This window comes from Sus scrofa, chromosome 7, assembly GCF_000003025.6.
Source record: "Sus scrofa isolate TJ Tabasco breed Duroc chromosome 7, Sscrofa11.1, whole genome shotgun sequence".
Lineage (NCBI taxonomy): Eukaryota > Metazoa > Chordata > Mammalia > Artiodactyla > Suidae > Sus > Sus scrofa.
In genome coordinates, this window is record NC_010449.5 from 17,251,280 (window position 1) to 17,272,516 (window position 21,237).

At 41.9% G+C, this 21,237-nt stretch overlaps 2 long non-coding RNA genes across 3 annotated transcripts in view; one reads left to right on the forward strand and one right to left on the reverse strand.

Moving 5' to 3' along the window:
* LOC100512907 overlaps nucleotides 1–21,237 on the forward strand; it is a 408,455-nt gene that overhangs the window by 304,822 nt on the left and 82,396 nt on the right. The window lies entirely within an intron of this gene.
* The window catches only part of LOC110261655, a 43,772-nt gene continuing 23,627 nt past the window's right edge, over nucleotides 1,093–21,237 (reverse strand). Inside the window, exon 2 of the long non-coding RNA XR_002346098.1 lies at nucleotides 1,093–19,918. This is a non-coding gene — a long non-coding RNA (uncharacterized LOC110261655). The remainder of the gene's footprint in view (nucleotides 19,919–21,237) is intronic.

A 21,237-nucleotide genomic window follows, 5' to 3' on the forward strand; every position in this document is an offset into this window, starting at 1 on the left:
GGCACAAATAACTTTGAGGAAATTATTGTTCCTTGAAGGTCAGAATCCTTGCTGAAGTCTGTTTTTTGTTTTCACCATGATTGTTTCCCCTCTGTTACAGCTCCTTAAATACATAATTTAGAAGGAGACTGTAGGAGAGCAGATATTTAACCTTCTCCCCCAACCAGAATTTCTCTTCCACAGGTTGAGTAATTTTCTTTTGATTCTTGTTTGAGGCTGAGTTTCAGAAATTTTAAAAAAGGCTTTCAAACTGACATGGTACCCAGCCCCGCTAAAACATTAGGTTTCCAACCTTATGGACAGTGCGGTTGGGTATCACTGCCCTGTTGCCCATGGACTTAGCTAGCCAGTGCCTGCCTAGCTTTTCCTCTCGTGACTTTTCTATTTTTTTTTCCTAATTTATTAATATTCTTCCACTATGGGTGGCCTCCTCTGTTGATAAAGTGTGACTTCACTATCAGGACCTCTAGTTGGGAGCAACCAGACCTGAGTGAGAAATCTCACCTACTTTGCGTTTGGAGAAACAATTTCATTCATCTCCGTTTCCTCATCTGTGAAATAGTGTTGATAAGATAAGGTTGCTGTCAAAAGTATTCTAACTTTTAAAGTACTCTGTGCCATACCTGCTACATAATATCTGTTGTTACGACCTTACCAGATCATTTTAGAAATACCATTTATAGCACCTGAAAGTATATTTTGCCATCAGTGTTACTGATTTTTGTTGTTGTTATTGACTTCGGCATAGATGAGGGTAGATGTGGGGTTAGAAATTGTACTGTGTTTTAAAAGAGATAGATCTTCCTACCAAAAATGGTGTGTGCACTCACTCTCCTTTGGATTCAGTTGTTCATATAGAGTCAGTCTGTTTTTTGACTCTCACTGCAAGTTTTCAAGCAGCAAAATGAAGAGGATGCACGTTATTGGAAGCCAAGTGCAATAGAGACCACCTGAAGAGAAGCAGTGGTGCTCTGTTGACATTTCAAAGTAGGGGAGATGCTTGACTTCCTATTTGGATCATGCAAAAGGCTTCTAATCTTCCCCTCTGACTTTTCACCTCCCTCCCTCTCCTGTCATATTTTCTTGTCTTTTTTTTTTTTTTAAACTAGAGGTGAAATATCCTTAACATCAAATAGATCATTTAAACCATGTTTGAAGTAAACACTTCAGGGGGTATTAAATCCTTTCACGTTGTTGTGCAACCATCCCTACCAGCCATCTCGAGCACTTTTTCATTTTCCCAAACGGAGACTCTACCTATTAAACAATAACTTCCTATTTTGCCTTCACCCCCAGTCCCCAGCAAATTCCATCTCTGTGGATTCGACTGCACTAGACACTTCCTTTCAGTGGAGTTGTGCACTGCTTGCCTTTTTCTGACTGGCTTGTTCCACCTCGCACACTGTCTTCAGGGATCATTCGTGTTGTAGCCTGCATTAGAACTTCATTCTTTAGTAAGGCTGAATAATAATCCATTGTATGGATGTGTCACATTTTGTTTAGCCATCTGTCAATGGATGTTTAGGTTGTTCCCCCCTTTTGGCTATTGTGGAAAGTGCTGTAAACATGGGTGTACAAATAGCTGTTTGAGTGTATTTTCTTCTCTTTCCTTTTCTTTTTTCTTTCTTTTTTTTTTTGGCTGAACCCGAAGCATGTGGACATTCCTGGCCAGGGATTGAACCCACAACACTGCAGTGACAATGCTGGATCTTTAACCGACTGTACCACCGGGGAACTCCTTTTATGAAAACAAAAGATGCTGAGATGTTGTACTGGGTCAGAGTCTCCATTGTGGACTTTTCCGCAGCACTAAAATTGATCATGCTGCATGTTTTGGTCATTTTTTATTGTAAAAAAAAAAACCCATAAAACTTAGCATCTTAACCATTTTTAAGTGTACAGTTCTGTTAATATTTACATTGTTGAGTAACAGATCTGTGAACTTTTTTATCTTGCAAAACTGAAATTCTGTACCCACTAAACAACAACTGCCCAGTCTCCCCTCCCTCCAGCCTCTGGCACTCACTATTCTAATTTCTGTTTCTATAGGCTTGACTGACTACTTTAGAGAGGTCATAAGTGAAATCACACAATATCTGTCCTTTTGTGACTGGCTTGTTTCACTTCACACAATGACCCCTGGATTCACTCATTTCCTAGCATTGGGCAGGTTTGCCTTCTTTGAAGGTTGAATAATTTTCCAGAGTAGGTACACACCCGTTTTGTTTATCCATTCATCTGTTGATGGACACGTGGGTTTCCTCCACCTCTTAGATGTTGTAATTAATGGTGCCATGACCAATGGGCATGTAAGGATCTGCTAGAGATCCTGCTTTCAGTGCCTTTGGATGCATACCTGGAAATGGAATTGCTGGATCATATAGCAGTTTTAGTTTTCATGTTTTGAGGCACCTCCATACTTTTTTTCCAAAGCAGCTGCACCATTTTACATTTCTACCCACAGTGCACAAAGGTTCTAATGCCTCAACAGCCTCACCAATACTTTTTATTTATTATTCTTGTTTTTATAGTAGCTATCCTGATGTGTGTGTGAGCTGATACTCATAGTGCTTTTAATTTGCAGTGAATTGTCTTAAAACAGTCTTAAAGAATATTGAACAGCAAAGGGTTGGACTGAGAACAGAGTTAGGTTTAGAGTGAAGAGAAGTTTGGAAAACTGTGGGGTTCTCAGATGGGTTGTTTTCTTTCCATTTGGCAGTTTCTTGCAGTGTGTGTGTGTGCTTGGTCCTGTGCTCTGTGGAGTCTCCACCATAGGACCGAAGGTTGTTTGGCCTTGGTGGTGTGGCCTGGCCGACAGTCTGTCGCCCTCTCATTCTTTTGGAGTCCTGAGTGATTAGTAAGCATTTTCTCATAGCAAGTGACTCAGAATGAAATGTAGCTCCAGCTACAAACGTTACTTCAGAGAAGAGCGATGGCTTGCTCCTTTTTTAACCATTTCTATGGACTATTGAATGCTGTCTCTTCAGTCAGCATTCATTCCTTCAGCAGCATTAATGGCGTACCCAGAGCCATGCCATCCAAGTGAAATACGACGCACGTTGTTTGTATATATGTACATGTAAAGTGTGATTTGAAATGTTCTAGAGGCCATGTTGGGAAACAGAAAACCAAGTGAAATGAACTTTAACCATACAGTTTACTTAACCAATGTAGCCAAACTCTTATGATTTTAATAGGTAATGGAGATTAAAAAAAATTGAGATAGTCCACTTTCATGTAATCTACTTTCATGCTCATGTAATCCTCTGTGCCTTTGAAATGCTCAGCACTTCTCGGCTGGGATTGGCCACATTTCAAGTGCCCGTGAGCCACGTGTGTCTGGTGGCCACTTTGTTCGGCAGTGCAGACCTCACATGTTTAGCCAAAGACATGAAGTCCAGCAAAGGCTGTCGGCTCCACACTCTTCCTGGTGGGCCAGATACATCAACAAAGCACCACTGATGGTGGTTAGCACGTCACAGAAGCCTGGAAGAGGGGCTCCCTGCAGCCACCTGGTTGTCTGGCCCCTGCCACACCTCACTCCTTTGCATTAGTCTCTGTGGGGAGGGCCCTGGGCTGGGGCTTGGCATGGGCCCCAGACCATTAGACGTTTTAACTTTTGGCTTCATGTGTTAAGAGAGAGCGCTGGCAAGTTTATGTTTAATTACAGCTTCTGCTCTGGCCTTGGGTCTGTGAGCTGGGGTTTCTGCACCACGGCCTCCCTGCTCTGGGGCCTGCCTTCATTCCCGCAGGTAGAATGGCTCACCCCCCGGCCAGGCCCTCCCGTTCACTCCTGTGGGCTGCAGCATCTAGGGCAAGGGTAAGAGTGTGGTGCTAGGAGAGGGCAAAGACAAAAATGTTTTGATGTCCTTTCCCTGCTCACCTCTGGGAAGCAGCCCAAGAACTCTGGCTGTTAATGGAAAGGGCACTGTCATCCGTTGGGCTGCCTGGATCCACCCTGACAACCCTCCGTGCCCAGCTTCCCGGGGCGTACGGAAGTGCCTGGTGTGGGTGGGGGCCCCGCCGGCAGGCGAGCCCGTGCATCTCCCCAGGCGCCCTGCGTGGGGAAGGGTGGTGCAGATGTGTTTACAGACAGGAAGCACAGGGGAAGAGGAGGAGCCCTTGCCACTCATCCTCCCACCTCCTCTTGGCTTTCTCTTCTGGTGTTGCCTCAGGCCAAAAAAGGATGGGAATTTGGCAAAGTGAAAGTATAGCATTGTGTTTGCCTACCGCTCCCTCTCATCTCCCGCCTGAGGAAGCCAGGCTGGACCTTTTTCTCTACCCACATCACTTAACACTCAGGGACTTGAAATTCCCTTCCTACTACTGATGGGGAAGAGGCTTGGGAATATGTTCTTTCTAGGAGATGAGTGATATGGCAGGAGGACAGGGTCAGATGAGGCCAAGGGACTGGAGCCAGCGTCTTACCAAACTCATTCCGGCAGCACTGTGACAGCCGGGAGTGCCGTGCTGATGGAGAAGGGGGCAGTCTACACTGCCCGATGTCCCCACTGGTCGGTGGAGTCCAGGAGGGTAGACTGGACTGTGAGGGGGGTAGGGATGAGCCTGGCTCTTCTGGAGACTCCACCCGTGTTTGTTGACATGTTAAAAGATGCAGCAATTAACATGGCCAGCCTCGTCTGCAAGACTGCTTCTGACAGCACCTGATCTCTTTTAATTGTATTTTAAACTTTGCACTACCACGAGAGTTTTCTTTGGGAATTCTACAAACATTTCATCCTTAGGAATCCAATCCAAAGGGTAAAGATTAAAAATCACTGTGGCATTTGGAGTGGATAAGCAATGAGATCCTGCTGTATAGCACAGGGAACTCCGTCTAATCCCTTGTGATGGAACATGATGGAGGATAACGTGAGAAAAAGAATGTGTTTATGTGTGTAACTGGGTCACTTTGCACAGCAGACATTCACAGAACATTGTAAATTAACTACTTAAAAAAGAATCACAACAGTCTAAATGATTACCTACATTGAAGAAGAGGCCAAGGGATAAATATTTCTTCTCCCAGGGGAAAAAAAAAACCAAAGTAGATGGCAGCAGAACTACTGCTCTTCTTACTAGTCCACACTCTTAAATCTCCTAAAACTCAGAGTTGACTTTATCTTGTACATCAGCAGGTAGCCATGGTTTTGGCAAGACATGCAAGAGTGTTAAGGAGTTAACTGCAGGAAATGGAAACTGGTGAAGAAAGTGGAAAAGGCCACATCGTTTGAATGTCAGTCACACATGCATATTTATTTTGTGCTGGAATCAAAAGAGAGGATCACTGTTACTATTGTGGCCTGTGATCATAGGCACTTTGGTACCAAAGGAGCTTTGTATTTTTCTCACTTTGACTGGATGGGTTGGGTGAGAGTTGGAGTCCCTTCAGCCTGTCAGGAGATCAGACCAGAAGCCAGCGGTGCTTGTGACCCAGGCTGTGGTCAGGCACCGTGAGCAATGGTCAGTGCAGCAAGACTGTGGGCTCTGGGCTGGACTCTTGACTCTACTATTAATCAGTCCTATGAGAGTTGCTCAGCCTCTCTTAACCTCATTGACATTCGGTAAAGTCAGACTTGTGAATTTCTATTTATGGTTCTTCTTTGTGCGAAGATGATCCACTTAGTCTGTAGTGCCTGAGAAATATTAACTTGTGAGGAGATACTAATTTCGATTATGAATACTTGAGCTGAAAATATGGAGTATACTTGGTAACGAACAGCTGCCTTTCTGTGTGCATGCCAGCAGCAAAGTAATACATTGGTTAACCTTTGCTTGGTCTCCTTGAAGAAGTCTTTAACTGCACATACTTCTTCTCTGCTGCGTGAGTGTGTGTGTGTTTGGAAGGCCAGTAATTACCCCTTGCAGATGGAGTTGTCCAGTCTTTCCCATGGCAACTGACAAAATAAACAATAAGAGCAAAAACCAGAGGTTACATAAGTGCCATCGCTGGACTAGGAGCTGTGTGGAGATGATGGAGGTCTTTTGTGGCTTTTGGTTTTCTTTGGGTTGAAGGTGTTAGGTGAAGATACAGAGGCCCTACTGAGTAACTGAACAGGATGCTGTTGCTTGCTTTGAAGTGAGTACATTGGTCAGAAGTGCAAGTGGGAGGGGAAGTTGAGGTTTGATGAAGGAGGGTCATTCTTAATGTTTCCATGGTCTTAGCGGTTGAAAAGTCGGGAGTTTAGGAAAGGTGGTTGGCTGTGGGGAAAGCAGCCCACAGATGTTGAGACAAGGCGGAAGTTAGGTCTTTTCGTCCTCATTTTAATTCGGGAATAAGGAGCCAAGTCTTCTGAATAACATAGGAAAGGGATTGCTTTGTAACTCTTAACAGTGGATGTTAATTATCATATCTTCACAGTGCCACATGATGTAGAGAACCAACCCCTTTCTTCTCAAATCCTAATTATCTGAAGATTGTTTTTTGGAGGGAGGAGAAAGAATGTTACTATTTTGAATGACTAACCCTTCTTTCAAAAAAGTTTATGTTAATTTCCCCAACATCTAGGTGGAACTGAAGTCTTCGGCTTTGAATGAACAGGTGGTGTCTTTTCCCAGCATCTACAAAGTGATACTGTGTAGTCTCTTTGTATCCCTTGTATAAATATTAGCACAGATGACTTCATTTGTTTGATTGGAAGACAGGATTGACTTTTCTACTGGAGATTTGGCCCTAGAGCCAAATCTGGATTTGATTCTAGAGCAGAGAGACATAAAAACCATTGGCCCCACCCTCCCCTGCCCCCACCCAAGGTACATTAAGCCCATTTTTTTAATTATATTTCTAAAATTTATTTTTTCATCTAAAGACCCAAGAGATAATATGAAGCCAACTTTATGTAATCTATGATAATTTGGGAGCAGAAAGAACAGGGAGAATTGAAATCTATAAATTCTCTGAAAACCCAACCCTCAAAAAACCTTTCTATTGCTCATAGGCACTTTAAATGTAAGCAAAGGATGGAAGAGGGAGGGAGATGAAATCTTCAGTCAGTTCCCATGGTTTAGGGCACTTGGAGTCAGGAGATCTAGATTAGAAACCAGCCTCTTCTGATTACCTGGTAAACTCTGGGAAAATTTTGTGACTTCTCTGAATTTTCCTTTCATCATTTCTCAAGTGGGGATATTTACAATGCTTTCTTTTCAGAGAGTTGTATTAGATGAGGTATGATATATATGACAGTTGGTAAACTGTTAGGCACTCTTCATACCTCGCTTGGCTTCACTTGATAGAGGTGAGAAGTAGGCTTACAACCGTAGCCTGAGTTAAAACGTTTTGTATTATTCACCCTAAATTATCAAGAATGGACTAGAGAGCAACAATCTTCATGGTGTGACCACCATCAGCTGTAGTTGCCCCAGGCCTAAGGGCTGCTCTTGATAAGGCAGCAAGCAGTAAAACCAAGACCCACTTCCTTCTTCCTCGCTCTTCCCCATCCATTACGGTCCAAGGAGCGGGGCTGGGGGAGGTACTTACCTAGTTCTGTGAATGTAGGAGGCTAAGTGAGTTTTTCTCTACCCTTTCTGGGAATCCTATATCACCAGTTTCCATCTTCATAAGTTGGGGGGGCTGGGGGTTTCTTTCTTCCCATTATTGGCCTCTTTTCCCTTGATAGCCTAGGGAACAGAAGTTGGAACTTTGGGGAAAGAAATGGAACCGTGGAAGTTTTTCTTCGGCCTGAGAGCTCAAGGCTTTTGCAATATCTCTACTCTCGGTTTCTGTTCTACTTAGTTTTACTTAGAACTAAGGTCAAGGTAATTTATCTCTACCATCTATCAGTCTTGTCTTATTCTAATCTACCAGGAGTATCTCTTTTCCAACAGTATTGCTATAGTTTTTGGTTCAAACCAGTATGAAAGTGTTGTCTTTTCAGTGTATGAGTTGGGGATGGGATGCAGTAGACAAGTGCCCTGAAAGCCTGCCCTCTATTACAACAGCCAGGGCCATCAGCTCTCCTGGGCGTGTCCCTGACTTGGCCCAAGCATACATATACTTTGTGATACCAGGACCTTTGGTAATTCTGAACTCCAGTTATTAACATCCAGTGAGAAAAGAGCAAATTGGAAATTTGATTAAATATGATATGTATAGCACTTCATTCCAGTGACTTAATAAAAACAAAGAGGCATTGAGAAATTGGAGATCTAGTCTTAGTTTTGCCACAAACTTGCATGGTGAAGCTGGTAGAGTAACTTTAACTTGATTTTTATGAAGCTCATATCCAAATATTGAAGTTATTTCATATTTGAATTTATAAGATCAGATTATAGTTTGATAATCAAGACTTTTCTCAGCATTATGGTTGTCTGTTTTTAAGTCTAAGCCTTCTTCAGATTATAGTTTAGTTGTTTATTAAGTGTTACAATGTTTGTACTATAGATTACCTAAAGAATATCATGTTGTTCAAGATTGGTCATTTCCATTAACATGTTCAACACTCAAAGCACATTTGAGAAAAAATAAGAGTTTCTATGACTCTGCTCTGCCCCTCCCATGGGAGAGTAGTCAAGGTCAGTAATCTCATCAAAGCAACCAAAGAAAGTGAGCTGCATGTGGCTTGGTGTCATCTTTTATGGAGTCTTTGGAAAGGAGACTATATAACTAAAAAATCTGCTGAGTTCAAGACTAGATATTTTTTGCTTTTGGAATCACTCCTTTAAAAATGGGAGGATCAGATCATTCTAAAGACAAGAGAATTTTAATTGGCCTTACAAAGACTGAGCCAGTGCTTAGATGCTTCTCTTTAACATAAGGCTTTGTTGACAGTTTGTAAATTCTTTGCAGGAGAATGTAGGAAAAAAAAGATACAGGTACTGAGGGAAGACAAGAAAACTATAGTTGGAAGGTAGATGTGTTCATATAGAAAGCTTTATAGGAAAGCCTGTTCCTCAGAAAGATGTATGAACAATCAACCAGCCAGTCCTTGTTCTTGTTTTAAGATACACGTAGTGTAGACTTAGAGTTGGCTTCTGATGGACCATTCATGGAACCATTAAGGCATACGTTCTGCATTGGTATTGAACCAGCGGAATAGAAGCTATTTATATCCTTACATACCTTTCCAACATAAACACTATCTCAAATAAATCATTTTATATTAGTGTATATAGAAGATCATGCAGGAGCTTTTTCTTTGACTTTTTGTCTGATTTCAATTGCTAGCTAGGCATGCATATCTTTTGATGGTGACTTGATAAGTTAATTTTTTACATTAACATTAATTAAAAATTAGCATAAGCCAGAGTTATTTATTTTACCCTTGTCAAGGAATAGCACTTATTACCATATCATAACCAGGGCTCACAGACAGTAAGTACTTTTTGAAAGCTGTCTCAATTTTCTGCCTATGTAAACAAGTATCCCCTTTAAATGAATGTTTGTATTGAGAAAGCAGGAAGTGGGTTTTATTCATTTATATCCCACTCTTACTGAAATTGATCCTTTCCTCCACCTGAAATTGTGTCTGGAGAGGATTTTATGGTGCTTGGTTGCCCACAAATATATTTTGTGTTTATTAGGTCTAAAAGGACAAGGAATGCTATACATTTTTTTCCCAAAAAGATTATAAGTATCAGAAAATTATGTTTCAGGAGTTCCCATTGTGATGCACAGTAACTGAATCTGACTTGTATCCATGAGGATGCGGGTTCAATCCTGGCCTCAGTGGGTTGGGGATCTGGTGTTGCCATGAGCTGTGGTGTAGGTCACAGATGCTGCTTAGGTCCCGTGTTGCTGTGGCTGTGGTGTAGGCCGGCAGCTAGAGCTCTGATTTGACCCCTAGCCTGGAAATTTCCACATGCCATGGGTGTGGCTCTAAAAACAAACGAACAAAAAAAAAAAAAAAAAAAAAAAAAGAAAATTATGTTTCATTCTTCTTTGGCTCTCTCTTAAATAGAGCATTTATTGTGAGCAGCTTTAGATTGACAGCAAAATTGAGAGGAAGCTACAGAGATTTTTCACATACCCCTTGTTGCCTAAACATGCATGGCCTGCCCCATTATCAACATCTCTTGTTAGAGTGGTGTGTTTGATACAGTTGGGGAACCTACACTGATACGTCATTACCCCCCAAAGTTCATAGTTCAATTAAGGTTCACTCTAAGTGGTGTACATCTTATAGACAAGTGTATGACGGCATGTGTCCATCCCTGTGGTATCCTAGAGTATACTTACTCCCCTTTAAATCCCCTGTGCTTCATCTTTTCATCTTCCCACCCTCCCAAACCCTGGCAACCACTAATGTTTTCATTGTCTCCCTAGTTTTGCCTTTTCCAGAATGTCAGAGTTGGAATCATACAATATGTTACCTTTTCAGATTGGCTTTTTTCATTTAGTAATATGCACTGAAGTTTCTGCCATGTCTTTTCAAGACTTGATAGCTCATGTCTTTTTTACTGCTGTATACTAGTCCAATATCTGAGTGTACCATAGTTTCTTTATTCATTCTCCTGCTAAAGACGTATTGGTTGCTTCCATGTTTTGACAATTATGAATAAAGCTGCTCTAAATATTTGGGTGTGGGTTTTGGTGTGGATATAAGCTTCAGCCTCTTTGAATAATAAGAAGGAACGTGATTGCTGAATGGTAAGAGAATGCTCAGTTTATAAGCAGCACCAATTTGTCTTCCAAGTGACTATACCATTTTACAGTCATACCAGCAGTGGTTGTGTTTCTGCTGCTCCATGTTCTTGTCAACATTTGCTATTGTCAATATTCTAGATTTTACAATGGCCAAATAATATGTATATTAGAATGGAGATATGTGGTGGTATCTCATTGTTTCTTTAATTTGCATTTCCCTGATGATGAGGATAACCTGTCTGCATACTTACTTGCCATTTGTGTATCTTTGATGAGGTGTCTATTAAAGTCTTTGACCCGTTTTTTTAATTGGGTTTTCTTATTGTTGAGTTTTGAAAGTTCTTTCTATGGTTGCATATACAAAATCCTTTATGAGATACGTCTTTCACAAATATCTTGTCACATTCTGTGCTTGTCTTCTCATAATCTTGACAGTATCTTTTGCAAACCAGACATTTTTAATTTTAATGAAGTCCAACCTATCAACTCTTTTTCATAGATTATGCCTCTGGTGGTGTTATCTAAAAAGTCATTGCCAAATTAAGTTTATCTAGGTCCTCTCCTATGTCATCTTCTAGGAATTGTATAGTTTTGTGTTTTATATTTAGGTCTCTGATCCATTTTGAGATAATTTTTGTGAAGGGTGTGAGGTCTGTGTCTAGATTCGTGTGTGTATGTGTGGGTGTATGTCCATTTTTCCAGTAAGGCTATCCTTGCTCTGTTGTATTGCCTTACCTCTTTTACAAAGATCAGTTGACTGTATTCTCGTGGGTCTATTTCTGGGCTCTCTATTCTGTTCCATTGATCTGTTTGCCTCTTCTTTTGCCAATCCCATGCTGTCTTGGTTACTGTAACTTTATAATAAGTGAGAAAAGTTGAGGGTGGTGTTAATCCTTCCCCTTTGTCATTCTCCTTCAATAGTGTTGAATATTCTGGGTTATTTCATTTCTTTTTATGCTTTAGTAGATTTTGTGAAAGTTGACTTTGGATTTTCACCAGACAGAAGAGTGTTTTTTGGAGGGTGGATCTGGATGGAAGAGATAATCGTGATAAATATGACATATCCTAGACATTTTTAAAAGATTGGAAACAGTGACTTGTTGCCCAGCCTTTCATAGACCAGTGTAGTCAAAGAGACCAGGAAGCAATTGTTAGAAGGAGAATGGTTACATTGTTTTGTTTAATTTATATGTCTATAACATAATATATTTCTTCCTCTTCAACATGTCATTTTCCTAATAAACAATTTTAGTGACTCCTTATACCCACTGAATAAAAAAACAAAAACACTCAATGGCCACCGCTAGTTGACTCCAATCGGCCATTCCAATAGTGGCCTCCACAGTCTCCACTGTGGATGTGTATTCGCAGAGGTGGCACCATTCGCTGGAGGGGCAGATGCTGCCTTTAGAAAACTCTGGCTTACATCCCTGTACTGTACTTATTAGCTGGATGAACTTCAAATTACAGAACCTCTCTGAATCTTACTTTCCTAAAAGCTGAACAAACTAGAGACTTTTGGCTTCATCTATGATACTGTGTAAGTAAATAGCATGTAGTCTCAGGACTGAGATCCAATTCTTGAACTACTCATTGCGACTCATTTGTATTTGCAGGATATGCACAGAAGACACTTAGAATTGGAGAAGTACACCCTTCCTCGCCAACTACTTAGGTGGCAGATCCTTCTTTTCCTTTAATGTCAAAACAGTTTGGCCACCAACAAAAATAATTTAAATAATAGGTTTGGGGCCCAAACAAGCTATTTAAAAGTTAATCAAAAAGGCTGTAGACCAATCTTTTTGAAATTTATGCCCAGTCATTAAGTTTTTACATGTTGCTCAGTTATCAGGAGGAGAGAGAACATAAAAGCTGATTTTTATTGGATTACTTACATGCTCAGTATCATTTTTTTTTGAGTCCTATCTAATCCTGCAGAAATATCTAGGAGGATATACAATTTGCTGTTCTCAGATACTGCTCACCATCTGTTTTCAAAGTCAAAAACGAGCATACCTTTATTTTCTTTGTCTGCTAAGTCCAAACTCAGGGAAAGAGGTCACTGTTTATTCTGTTTACAAGTAGCTTGATATTAACAATTCATGTTTCATGGTTGGCTTTCTTTGTACAGTTTTAGGTAACTATTCACCCTTTCTTGGCCCCCCTTATATACTTATCGCAGCAGATATTCTTGGCTCAAGGAACTAGGGAACTCATTCACCAGGAATGTTTGATTGGGTTTTGTCAGAAGCAAAAAATTGTTTTGCCTTTTTAGTATTTTCTTTTTCCTCCTTCAGACCTGATCTGACGTGGAAGAGGGGGAGAAAGAAAAACAGGAGAATCTTGGAAAACTGATGTGAATCATAGCAAGTTCACAGATGTGGAGAGCAATTGGGAGGAATAAATATATATAGACTGCATGGGTCATCTGTGAGTTAGATGCTCTTATATACATAATTGAGGGCTTTATTTCCTTTTTTAAAACGTTTGATTGAAGTATAGTTGGTTTACATGTTGTGATAAGTTCTACTGAACAAAAAGTGATTCATTTATACATGCACACACATCCATTCCCATCAAGGCATTAGCTTTGGTGAAGATGATTGTGGCAATGACTAATCTCACTGGACAATGAGAAAGCAGGCTCAGAGGGGCAAATAGCTCGGCCCCAAGCATGCTGTTAGTAAGCACTGCAGGGTTATCCTTGTTGACTCTGTCGTATGTAGTGCAAAAAGTTTTTTTTTTTTTTTTTTTTTTTAGTGTATAATCATATGGGTTGTAGTAAAACTAATACTGAATTTTATTTCCTTTCAAAACCTTCAATGATTTCATGCCCTATAGGAACATAATATTTTAGGATCGGGATTTTACACTTTGGTCTAAGCCTTAGGCCCCAAATGGCAATGACTTTCTGGCAGAGATGTGCTGAGAGGGAACATTTTTTTGGTTCTGTTTTCTAGAATGTTCTATAGTAATCATTGAAAAGAATATTTGGAGATGACTATACAGCAGTAGCTTTATTACTGAATGCTTAATGTATGCCGTGTATGTGTCTGTTTACTTTATCTGCATGAACTTCTCTGCTCTGAATGATGCTCCTGTGAGGTAGGCCCCGCTATTATTTCCATTTATAGGTGAAGAGGTCAAGGCACAATAGTAGGATTCCGAACTGGCCAACGTGCTGAAGCTAGTGTGGCCAATCCAAGCCCCCTGGCTCCAGAGCTCCTCCCCAGCGTGACCTTTTTAGCTTGATGAATCAGTTAGCAGCTGTGGCTCTCTGAAAGCCTTGACTTGGCCTCAGTTGACATAGGAAATGCTTTCATGTGTGTGTATTTCCAAGATGATCATGTTTTTTTCATTAATTATAAGTAGTATACACTTTTTAGGGTAGTAGTTGTAAAGTGTAAGTCCAAGCCATAGTTCGAGGGTGAGGGGAGATTAAGTCATGTGCAATGTTTAGGGAAAACTCTCTGGGCACTTGTCCAGGGTTTGAGCTGGACCCAGGGATGCTTAATGTTTGGAGAGAGAGAGTGGGAAATTTTGTGTCTTTGCACATAAGTGTCCCTGCGTCATTTTGGTCTTCAGCCTGAACCACTCAATGGTGGAAAAACAAATCCTGGGAAAGATGAAAGGGTAGAAGGAAAGGAAATTCTGCGTAGGTTTCAAAGGACTAGAATTCCGCAGCCGTAATTTATAATGTGCACTATCCTTGTGTTATTTTGTGTGAGATTATCTTTTTCTGTTTGGGATTACATTTTCCCTTATATTTTTACCCTCTCTTTAGAATTCTGTTAACTGTAATGATTGGAGGGTGAAAATAAGTGAACTAGGTTCTGTTCATTCTAGCCTTTTTTAGTCCTTGTGGTAATTTACACGTTTCTTCATTCACTGGCATACTTGTTCAGCAGATGTTTACTGAACATCTACTGTACTTCAGACCCTCTATGAGACTCTGGAGGTAAGAGGTAGATAAAATTCTGATCTGGCCTCAAGGCATTTGGGTTGTGGTGCGAGACAGTGTCCCTACTCAGCTGGTCATGGTGCAGATAGAGAAGTGCTACGTAAGCAGGATGAAGAGCTCTTGTAAGGACACAAAGCAGGAAGTGGTTTCTCCTACGGTATCAGCAGACTTTGGAGCCAGATCTATGAAGAATGTTAGGGTCGGGTAGGAGAGGGTGGGCAGGGAGGGTGCTGGAGGCTGGATTGCTGAAGAGCCTGAAACAGTGAAAGCACAGGCATAATATTATCACCATCATCTCACAGCTAGAAAACTGAACCTTGTAACCAGCTCAGCTTACCTGTGCAGCACCTGCTGCCTGCCCTCGGGGTTCAGGGACCTACCCCACCCAGTCTTCCCTCATTCCTGGGTAAAATTGGGCTGTGCTTCTCTTTCCCTTTTTTTTTTTTTTTCTTTACTTTCTGTGCTTAACTTGGTAGATAACAAATTAGATATAGGTGTTTCCTGCATCAGGCTTTAATCCTGTTGAGAGGGTAGGGCGGAGGAAAGCAAGCTGCCTTCTATCATACAGCAGGATGTAAGGTTTTCTGCTATTTTTGTGTCTATGTCATTTTCATATTTTTCTCAAAAAATTCTATTTTTCTGCTCTGCCATTAGAATGTCTCTTTGATCCTTAAGTGCCTGTATCACTGTGTTTCTTGGTGTTTTGTGAGCCATCCTTCAGCGTGGCACGTCAGTGTTTTTCTGTTTAGTACCTTAGATTTGCTAATTTGGGGTTCTTTGTTGGGACACCAAAACGCTCATGTTTAAATAACTTACAATTCCTGGGAAACTCATAAAACTGCCTGACACGATGTTAAAGAGTTGGTGCCTGTAAGAAACTTTGCAGATGGCTAAGATAAGTATGAAGGATGTTTTATATGTTTTGACTTACTGTCTCTTCAATTACATTATATAAAATTCAGCAGGCTTCTCCATGATCACTAGGGAAATGAATGATTTTCCTGTCGTAAATCACAAATACACAAACTAGAGGAGGATTGTAATTGACAGGTACCCATAGACAGTTTATTTATATTCTCCAAGAGGACTCACAAAGATGTAGTGTCCACTGTATATTCAGAAAAATATATTCTTAAGTAAAATTATCCTGACACTGGCTGCTGTGGCTAAGCATCTTAAAAATTTCCTGGAGTTCTCATCATAGCTTGGCAATAACAAACCCAACTAGTATCTATGAGGATGCGGGTTTGATCCTTGGCCTCGCTCAGGGGTTAAGGATCCGGCGTTGATGTGAGCTCTGGTTTAGGTCACAGACCTGGCTTACATCTGGCATTGCTGTGGCTGTGGTGTGGGCCAGCAGCTGCAGCTTCAGTTCAACCCCTAGCCTGGGAACTGCCATATACCATGGGTGTAGCTCTAAAAAGAAAAAAGAAAAAAAAGAAAAAAGAAAAAAAAAATCTGGTGTTGCCACAGATTCAATTCCTGGCCTGGGAACTTCCATACGCCATGGGTGAAGCCATTAAAAAAAAAAAAAATCTTAACTGCTAACTTTGCTAAGTTTAGCAAACTAACTGGGTGTCCCAACCATGACTGTAAGATAAAGAAATATGTTCACGTACGTGCAGACTCGCAGTTGAATACACTGTTCATGGCGTTCCAGTTCAGGGCAACCTGAAGATGATTTGGAGGTATTATGACCACCTTGACTTTTATTCCAGAAAATTTCACCTGAGAAGGTACATTCCTGGCATGCAGTAAAACCCCACACTTTGTTATATAATACATTTTGTGATTTACATTTTTATCATTTATTCAATAAATCTAATAAACACTGCAGTGTTGGATAATAAGTAAATTTAGTTTTACGAGTAGAAGAGTGCATGCCTGATCTATCATGTTAAAAAGTGAACCACTGAACTGTGGATCCGGATGTGGGTCTTGGGGGAGCCTCCCCATGCCTCTTGCTTGTCATCTCCCAGCTCCATCCACACATTCTTTTTTCTCAGCCTTACCCCTTTGATCAGGAACAAGCACTCTGCGGAAAGAAATCTTGAGGAATTGTGATATAACTGCCTTTAGGATGAGATCTCTGATAGCATCATGGGTGGATTTAGTAAAATCTAGAATTTTGCCCAAACACGAAAATACTTTCAGGGTCCATTCCTGAATATTGCTATTGTCTTCAGGTTTTCCTTCTGGGATAGGGTTTTGGTTTTAAATACATTCCAGTGGGTCTAAGTGCATTGGCTAGGAAAGATTTCCTCAGTTGACCTGGTTACAGTGGAAATGATCCAGTCCCCCAGCCCCTCGTTTTTCTCTGTTTTAAAACCAGAGATGAATAGCCTGCTGTCCCCTCCACCCCTTGAGGACAGGTCCTGTCAACACAAAAGCAGCTGTGGGGTTAGATTTGGGGAGCAGCTTGGATGGTAACAAAATGAGATCTATGTTTTTCTTTTAAGTGACACATGGACAGTTTCATAAATTAGGTTACCAGCTTCATATTCTGTATTCTGTTCACCTAAGAGGAGAACGTTTTTGCTCCAAGAGCCTGTTGAAATAAAATTGCCTTTGGAATATTTCCTTCTTCTCTGAGGATACGTGCCCTTCTCCAGTCCATGTCCCCGGCTCCCAGGACCTTGTGTAGTGAATGAATTCCTCTGTCGTTGTGTCTCTGTGGTGTCGAGTGGAAGTTGGGCCCCTGCACTGGGGAGGCCTGTTGGGGGGGGGGGGCAGAACATGTTATTCTCTAGGGCGGAGGGGGGAGTCAACGGCTCTAGCCCAGTTAGAGGCTACACCTCCCCTCTGCTTTTTCCCTTCCCGGGAGCTGTTGAGGCCAAGTGTGGCTGCCAAGCGGAATCCCAGAAAGCCCCAAGAGCCCCAGAGGGTCAGAGCTTCCTGGAGGCTGCCACACGCACGTCAATCCCCCAGGAAGTGCGTGAGGACCAGTGGGAAGAGGACTGCCAGCCAGGTGAGCAACCACATCAGTCTGAGGGCTAGAGCAACAGGAAAGGATCCTTGGCAGTTCTGTTTTTATTTGGCAAGATGGGGCTATGACCTGAGCTTACACTGAATTACCTCACAGTGGATTATTTTTTTGCCAAGCCCTATAAATGTTAGGGTGACTCCACTGAGTGCTCGGGCTGAGGACAGATGCATGCATCAAAGGTGATGGATTCCTTTCCAGGTGTGCCTGGGGGATTGTTCCCCTTCTTTTATTATTTTTTTTTATTTTTATTTTTTTGTCTTTTTTTTTTTTTTTTTTTTTTCCTTCGCCTTTTCTAGGCCTGCACCCATGGCATATGGAGGTTCCCAGGCTAGGGGTCAAATGGGAGCTGTAGCCACCAGCCTACGCCAGAGCCACAGCAATGAGGGATCTGAGCCGTGTCTGTAACCTACACCACAGCTCATGACAACGCCAGATCCTTAACCCACTGAGCGAGGCCAGGCATTGAACCCGCAACCTCATGGTTCTTAGTTGGATTCGTTAACCACTGAGTCACGACAGGAACTCCAGTTCTCCTTCTTTTAGAAAGGGGTTAAATCTCAGCTTTTTTCTGCCTTCAGAGGAGGTTCTTTTGTGCAAAGCCAATAGGAGAGCTTTCACAGAGTCTCCTGGTTTGGGGATGTATCGTTGTGGATGTGTTTGTGTTTGTTGGTGGGGTGTGTGTCTCTTTCCATAAGAGGTGGCCGAGGCTGTCTTTCCTCTTTATAAAAGTAAATCTTACTATGTTTTTGCTATGTTTGTATGCATATGTTTTGCAGCTACCGTCTAGGTGAGTTGAGTCAGACTATGCTATTTTTACTCTTTTAACATTTTAGTAACGAAATCACTGGTTGAAGCCTTCTGCAAAGTTTTTGCTGCAACAGGATTTATCAGGATTCCATTGTGATTCTAAATTAGTTGTTCATGTCTGTCCCTGGTCTTCCTCTTCCTTTATGTTTAATGTTACTCTTATGTGGCAAGAAGGGATTTTAATGACAGCAAGATGTCCTTTAGAAACGCCTTCTGCTCTACTCCTCCAAAAAACCACACAGAATGTCAACAGGGGAGTTGAATCCCTAAAACACTCACAGGCACAGATAGTAACATCCTCACTCCTGACATTGTGAGCTGGATAATTCTGTATTGTAGGATTTTTTCCCTTTGTATTGTAGAATGTGGTAGCACCCCGGGGCCGCTACCCACTCATTGCCAGTAGCGCTCCCCTCCCGCAGTGGGCAACCACAAAAGTACCTCGGAGAACACAGTGATTCCCAGTTGGGAACCACCGCACTAGGGACATATTTTAGTAAGGAAAAGAAAGTGAAGAAAATCCTGCAGATGTAGAACATGGAGCTGTTGAATTTTTTTTTCCTTTTAAACACAGTACCTGTGTGGCTCCGAAGAAAGTACCTCTCTAGCAGATGCGATCTGCCAGTCAGAGTCCTACCTCACCAGGAATTATCTACCCATTAGTGACTGGAAATTGGTTTAGATTAATGCAGCAGTGGCAACTCACTTAGAACAGGTATCGATTTTGGTGCTCTCCTTATCCACCAAGGAGCTTCCGGGTATTTATACGTCATGCAGTACTTTCTTTGAAGGGGACACCCTTACCTCTGGGCGCTTTCAGAGGGCTGGCTTCTTGGTGAATAAGGTTCAAATGTGGCTCCCGTAAAACTGGAACTCAGTGCATGAATCAGATGACAGAACACGCCCCCTTCTACACTTTAATTCCATTTTATGCACAGGAGGTCAGATACACAATTTAAAGACAGGTCACACTCAATTTGCCGTCTTCTCTTTTGCTGAACTTGTCCAGAATATTGCATTCTTTCTGTACAGGACAGTAAGTCACTTGTTCTGTTCTCAATCTACCCTCCAAATTTCCTTCTCCCTCTGTATTAGAATGTTAGAGCTGCCAGACAGGTAGAATCATGTCTCCACTGTGATTTTACTTTAAATGTCCTGCTGTCATTATTTCAAACATTTTTTTCCCTCTTTATTTTCTCTTCACATGAGCATACATGTTTGCCAGGCACGTTCTTGCTTTTCTTTTTTCTCTTATTTTCCGTCCCTCCTGCCCTTGTTTTCTCTCCTTCTCTCTGACTGTGGAAACTGTCAGGTGGCCTGGCTGGCATCCTCTTACCTTTTGGGGAACTGTGCTACCCAGAGACCTCCGTTTATTATGCCTCGGGCGCTCTTTCTTTAATGCTGCGTCTCTCTGAGGGATAGTTAATGATCTTTGCAGCAAATGAAGGTGAACTGTAGCTGCATTATTGTTATAATACAGCCAACTGTACGGAACAGATTGGGCTGAGCTTTGAACAGCTGGGGCTGGCAGAGTGAGTCTTGACTCCTCTCGGAACAGTTCCAGAACCGCCAAATCATCAAACTTGAAGGGGAAAGAGGGACAAGAAAGGTTATAGGGAGAGTGGTTCCTGCAGGTGCTTTTTTGCCTTTGCGATCTACCTTTTTGAAATTTTCACGGGTTTGTCGATCTGGCAAAGCACAGACTAATTGAACCCAGGGGCTGCTGTCACTGCTCTTGGACTTGCCTGCTTAGTGGCTGGGATGGTATTTTATTGTTCATTTGCAGGTACCGAGCCTGTCCTAGATAGATGCTTCTGTTAAAGCGTGTACCCCTCTTTAGTCCACCGAAACTGTGTGTAGTTTTAAGGAGAGGTTTGATTTGCAAAGTGTACAGAAGCCATAGAAATGAATAAAGGCCCCGTTGGAACTTTTGGACTCGGGCTGTATTGTGGCTTCCTGGTGGATATAATAAATGGGCATCACTATGGGAGATACTACAAACTGGTGGCCCACAGAGCCAGATCCAGCCCTCTAGCCCTCAAAGATGTTTGTCTGTACAAGGAAGTGTGTGTGTGTGTGTGTGTGTGTGTGTGTGTGTGTTGTGTTGTGTTTAAGGAACTAGCTGCTCATATTTTTAAAAATTACCTAAAAATCTGGTTAATCTTGCCAAAGAAGGTAAAAGATTTGACTTCTCTAGAACTATAATCTCCCCTGGTAAATGCCAGCTGAAGCTGAGGAAGAGCTACCTGCTACCTGCCTTGAGGGGGCAAGGCAGAGGCTTTGCTTTGCAGCTCACCAGAGTCCTCACCTAGCACCCACGCCCTTAGTTCTTGACGGGAGTCTGTAGGGGAAGATCAGGAGAGAGCAGGCCAGGGCTTTGGGATGGAGAAGAATTGGGTTTCACTTCTAGCTTCACTGCCAGCTTTGTCTTTTGGGGTAAGTTCCTTAGCTTTCTGAGTCTCTCTTTCCCTGTGTATAAAGTGGGAATATGATTCTTTACCTTAGGATTGTTGGAAAGAACTTTAAGTGAGATAGGATATTTGACACTCTTTCAAAAGAGCTACGTCCAGGCCTAGTAGGATGGTATACGCATTAGCTCGCATTGTCATTTTCAGCTGCTCTGTATCAGAGTGACTGGAGACCAGTTGTTGAGAGTCGTATTGACTGTGTTATAAAATGAGATAGACACTTGCATTACTCAGGACCATGAGGGGAGTGTCTGGGCTTCCTGTATTTCTGTTTCGGTCCTGCAACAGAGAATTTACATTGTCTCTAGGGGGAAATGATACAGTAGAGACTGAGTTCTTAGGGGTGGCGTTACTTACAGAGAGAAAAGGCTTATAATTTAGTTCACATTAGGTAGACCGTGGGTTCGCTCTTGACTGGTCTAACCTCCTGAAG